General features: G+C 44.9%; 1 long non-coding RNA gene across 1 annotated transcript; it reads right to left on the reverse strand.

Annotated features, from left to right (window-relative positions):
* Window positions 1-361: 361 nt before the first annotated feature.
* LOC135192861 (uncharacterized) lies at window positions 362-4,428 on the reverse strand. Its single transcript, XR_010309054.1, has 3 exons — window positions 3,965-4,428; window positions 3,558-3,698; window positions 362-547 (listed from the first exon to the last, which is right to left on the reverse strand). It is a non-coding gene; the product is annotated as an uncharacterized LOC135192861 (long non-coding RNA).
* Between the last annotated feature and the right edge of the window lie 1,148 nt (window positions 4,429-5,576).

Raw genomic sequence — 5,576 nt, forward strand, 5'->3', positions numbered from 1 at the left:
TATCTAGTCCTTATCACCTGTTGTTAGGGTGTGCCTGTGGCAATTTTGTTATTTCCTATGCACCCAGCGCTGTTTGCCTTTATTTTATAATAAACCTGGTATACATAAATTTTAGTGTGAGTTCATTTCTCACACCACTAACCCGAGAACAGGGTGTCGTGGAACGCAGTTTCGCGGCAGAGTTATGGGGAAAATACGCGAGGCGTTGACTATTTTATCAGTGATTTATTGCAAAGAATGCAGATTCCCTCTTTCCGAAACTACACCACCACTGTGAATTCTTTTTAATTGAGATCAAAGTAACATTTCCGAAAATGGCAAATTAAAGAGTCTATGATGTTTAAAGAGAGTTCTTTTTGAGTCTTTGGTTCGAATTAATAGTTCGTCAGTCAGCTACTCACAGTCTGTAGCTTGATAAGGAGTCTCTTTCTCCCGATGAGGGTCCAGGCATGCAGATTGTAGTCTCTGCGACTCGGGGTCCGCCCGAGGCGAGACTAGATCGGTGAGCAGTTTGTTGTTGTTAAGTCCGGGGAAAAAACCAGAAAGGCTGGAAAAACCCAGAAGTGCAAGAGGCAGGCTAGGGTAAGAGCACGAGCACGAGCAAGAGCAAGAGAGAGAGCCCCGATCCTGGCCTGTCCACCATTTTTATAATGTTCCAAAACAGGACTATCCCACAATTCGGACCACTTTTACGTTGTTCACATATATTGGTAAAAGACAGTAAGCAATCTATATAATTGGATAATTTTACTCAAACAATATAAAGACCACTCCTCAGGCCAGCCCACCTACAGGTGCTGGGCAGACTTGAGATAGTCGTTCCTACTTAACCAAAACAATATCCTGTTGTCTGAAAAGCGAGGTCAAGTGGAAGGGAAAACATGGCCAGTGTTTACCTTTTCACTTACTCTGGGAGAAATCTTCCCATGGGACTGAAAGATTGTTTTGGTTTTTCGATGCTTCTGGCTTGAATGTGAGGCACTAGAAACTACACAATATAGCAAAAGCTTAGAGAGCCTTTTGCTACTCTCCATGACATACTCCACCCCCTGGCTCACATTAAGCCAAGAATCGGAAAAAGCAAAAAATGAAATACAACTTACATCTAACTCTTAACATAACTAATACATAAGCATAACTCTAATCTAAACTAACTTAATACTTATGCCCACCCCCCTGAATAAACAAAGATTTATTGAATATTTACAAAGCAGAAAACCTGGTATATGCAAAAGCAGTTCAGAAGTCTGGGAGAATCCATCGTGCACTGATACGATGAGTCTTCCCACTTACATCAGTTGCTTCCCAAGCATACAACCCGTTTGGTTTTGTCAGGGTCATAGGCACAACTCCAATTGAAGGTAAGTTTACCATTACTGGTTGTCCCACCTGTAATTTGTGTAATGACTGTTGAGAGTGCTGAGATTTATCTGGTGGATGATTAACATTCTCCACTGGATTGTCAGGACAAAATGCCCTTATTTTAGGACTACCATAATTACCCCATCTGTTGTTCACAATGAAAACTGCGTATGGCAAGCGTTTATCCCAGTTACCTTTGGATACCATGGCATGTTTCTTAACCAGAGCATTTGTTCTCTCTACAATACCATTAGCTTGAGGATAATAGGGAGTATGGAACACCCATGTAATTCCCTCACCTTTAGCCCAGTCTTGTACAGAAGACGCTGTAAAGTGAGATCCATTATCACTTTGGATGTACTCTGGCATTGGCAAGACACTAAACCACTGCTTCAAGACCTCAATAGTTTGAGCTCCTGTGGCAGCACTAGTTGCTGTAGCCATGACTAATCCTGAAACCACTTCCACCCCCACCAGTATGTATTTCTTCCCGTGTGAGGTCTTTAAAGGACCCACATAGTCAACTTGCCATGTACTCCATAACCTTTTGTCCTCTCTGATATGCTGTGCTGGAGCTAGATTGGGATGATTTTGTTTAAGCCTGATTCTGCACTGTGGACAAGATGAAATGAGTTCCTTACAAGTACTCATAGAAACTGGCCACCCTCTAGATCTACACTCGAAGTAAAGGTCTGCTTTTCCTGAATGACCTCTTTTAACATGAAGCCACTCAGCTAATCTCCACCACTCTCCTTTGTCCTCATCCACTATGTTGATCTTTGCCAGGAAATCAGCTTGATTATTCCAGGTGGTAGCTGGTGTTTGTTTTTTGGAATGCCCTTCTACCCAACCAACCTTGAGGGGTCTGGATCGGCCAATCTCTAATAGCCTTTTCCAGTCTTCGACTCTCCAGACGTCCGCACCTGATACCTTCCACTGATTCGCTTCCCACTGGCAAATCCACTCAGTGGCGCCTTTGAACGTGGAATAAGAATCAGTGTAAATAGTTGTTGCTCCCTTCTCGGCTGCTATTATAAGAGCACGCAACTCCCCTACCTGTGCACTGCCATCACCTTCTTCAGTGATAGTCTGGCCTGTAGCAATCTCCAAGGCAGCGGCTTTGTAGTGCCACTTCGCCCCTACCCTCCGAGAGGATGCATCTGTGAACCACACTCCCGATTTGTCGGAGTCTGCGGTCATCTCAGGGGCTACCTGAATAGGAGAAGGCTTATATGGCTGACTAAGCAGAGCTTTATCAGGATTTATGGGTTGCTGAAGTTTGGACACCTTTGTAGGTCCCTCTTTCAGCGGCATCAGCTGTGAAATTCCCTCTAAGTAGGCATACCACTTTCTAACAGTAGCCTTTTGGGCAATTCCTTCTGGTGGAGGAGTTCCTTTAAGGACTGCTTTTAGCAGAGGAAATGGACCTTGCACTACAACATCTTGTGTAGTACGAAGCTTTTCTGCTTCCTTAACAGCTCGAGTTAGGGAAAGAAGTCCCTTTTCCCAATCTGAGTACCGAATTTCGGTCTCTTTAAATGCTGTTGATGAAAACATGAGAGCTCTACTAGGACCATTGGGTCCTCTCTGGAAAATTCCACAGTATGAAGCATTCGCGGAAAAACCCCATTCAGCCCTCAGGGCATCTTTTGGGTGTAAGGGCCCCAACTTCTGATATGCCTTTAGTTCATCCTTGAGAAACCTCAGGCTATCAGAATGTTCTGGAGTCCAATCCCAATGCTTGTTCTTCTTAAGCAAATCATACAGAGGACGGGCAATTACTGAGAAACCTGGAATATGTTTCCTCCAGTAACCCAGAGTACCCAACAACTGTTGTAACTCTTTTCTATTTTGGGGTATTTGGCCCTTTTCAGTGCTCTGAAGAGTGTCGTCTGGCACAGACACTGCACCTGCTATCCACCACGATCCCAGGAATTTTACCTCTTGACTTGGACCTTGACACTTTTCCTTTGGAATGGTCAAACCTTGGCTAGTCAACAGCTCTCGGATATTCTCAGCCACTGCACCAACTTGCTCCTTGTCATTCCCTCCCACCAAGATATCATCAATGTAATGGTACATCTTAACATCCTTAGGAAGTTGAACAGTGTCAAGCAAAGCTGCAAGTGCATTGTGTGCAATGGTTGCACTGTGTTTGTACCCTTGTGGAAGACGGTTGAATGTGTACTGAATACCTTGCCAGGTAAAAGCAAACTGCGGTTTGTCCTCTTCTCTCAACGGCACCATGAAGAACATGTCCTTCACGTCTAGAGTCGCCATCCAGGTGTGAGAAGCCGCTTGGATTGCTGTCACTGTGGATGAAAGACTAGGAACTGCTGCGGTAAGAGGAGGAGTGTTACTATTCAGCTTCCGGAAATCTACCGTCAATCTCCATCGGCCATTAGATTTTCGGACTGGCCAAACAGGTGAATTGTAAGGAGAATGAGTTCTAGTGATAATCTGTCTCTTTTCAAGATCAGCTATCACTTCAGTGATACCCCTGCCAGCTGCAGCTGGCAATGGATACTGTGCAACACAAGTAATGTGTGACTTTGGTAATGGAGGAGCTGTTTGCAATAAGCGAACACAAGCACGGACTGACCTTTGCCTCTTGTTCCTCATCTCATAAGCACCAAAGCTCCATAATGTTCCGTCAGGAAGATGCCATCTTCTACCTGCTAGAACATCAAACCCAAGGATATTATGTTTGCACGAAGCCAATGCTAACTCTACCAGGGTGCTTCTCTTCTCCCCAGGTAGCCATAGCTGTGCTTTGGCTAAATAGCATGTTTCAGGTTGTCCTGTAACACCTGTTATGTTTACCTTTCTCCGAGATGGCAATATTTTCAGATGTTTTGCTAGTTGTACATTTAGCACTGTAATTTGTGCACCTGTATCTATTAGGTATTTGACAGCAGTTCTAGTTGGTCCAGTAGGAATCATGATATAGGGTTCAGGTTTGTCAGACCATCGACATTCAGAAACAGAGCAATGAGTGTGGCCTGAATCATTCACCGCCACACTTAGTTTTTTGATCTGCTCTTATCCCCTCCCCGATCAGGAGAACCTGACTTGGTAGGAGACATGTTTGCAGAGCCTCTCTTACGGTTCTGCTTCACCTTTTCGTTACCATTGCCTTTCAGTACCTGTTCTAGCAGTCCTTTCATGTCAGACATGGACTTACTCATATCAGACATGGACTTACTCATAGTACTGAGCTCACTCTTCACAGGATCACGCTCTACCTGTTTCCTCTGAAACACATCACGAGGTTTCACTGCATATTTCTGCTCCTGCAGTGGGATTACACCCTTACCTAGAGAACTCGGTACCCACATTATTCCAGATTCAGAGCGACGATTAAGCTCAGGGCTCCCCCTGGGACTTGATCGTGGGCTCGATCTTGGACTCTCATTGGGGTCACCAGATGTCCAGGCATGCCGCACCGTTTGGTGTTTTCCTCGTGATGCAGAGCTGCTCCTGCCTCCAGACTGCTTTTCCTTCTGAAAGACAGATTCTGGCACAGATAACGGATCATAATAACCCATTTGTCTCCCTAGAGTGGCTAGTTCTGTAAGCACTTCCCTCCACGTAGGATGATGTACTACACTTTGTGAACTTTTCCCTTGCCCTTCATTCTGTTGTATTGCATTCTCAATTTGTCTCCTTATCCTAATGCCTTCAGCCTTTATGAAGCCAGGCCTACCCTTTATCAGGGGTCTAAGCCTCGGTGGCTCTACTGGGGCATCCATTGCATGTGCATATAACCCCTTATGATTCACAGCTTGGATACAGGCAACTATAGTAAATGCTTCATTTAACTCAACAGGGGATCTGATCCAAAATTCTGTAGGATCACCCCTATCTGAAGGCTCATAAGCACTAGCCCAATGAAAAATCCTAGCACTTAACGCAAGGTCTCCCTCAGGACCATCCCCAAGAAATACCTCGGGTCCCCAGTTAGTTCTCCCCACCTCTCCACGAGATAAGATAATCCTTTCCGCCCCCCTTTGCACCACACGATACACATACGCTATTATGGGTTCATTAGGCATGCGGGAATAAGTTTCCCTAAGATCATCTATCTGCGTTTCTGTGTACGGTTTTATTTTCGTGGTTGTTGTTTTGCCTCCTTTGGGTCCTTGCGAGGTTTCAGATGCAAAGAGAGGATTCACGGAGTAGGACTTCATTTTGTGGTGCACCTCCTCCACTTC

Source organism: Pogoniulus pusillus, chromosome W (genome assembly GCF_015220805.1).
Source record: "Pogoniulus pusillus isolate bPogPus1 chromosome W, bPogPus1.pri, whole genome shotgun sequence".
In the NCBI taxonomy this organism is placed as follows: domain Eukaryota; kingdom Metazoa; phylum Chordata; class Aves; order Piciformes; family Lybiidae; genus Pogoniulus; species Pogoniulus pusillus.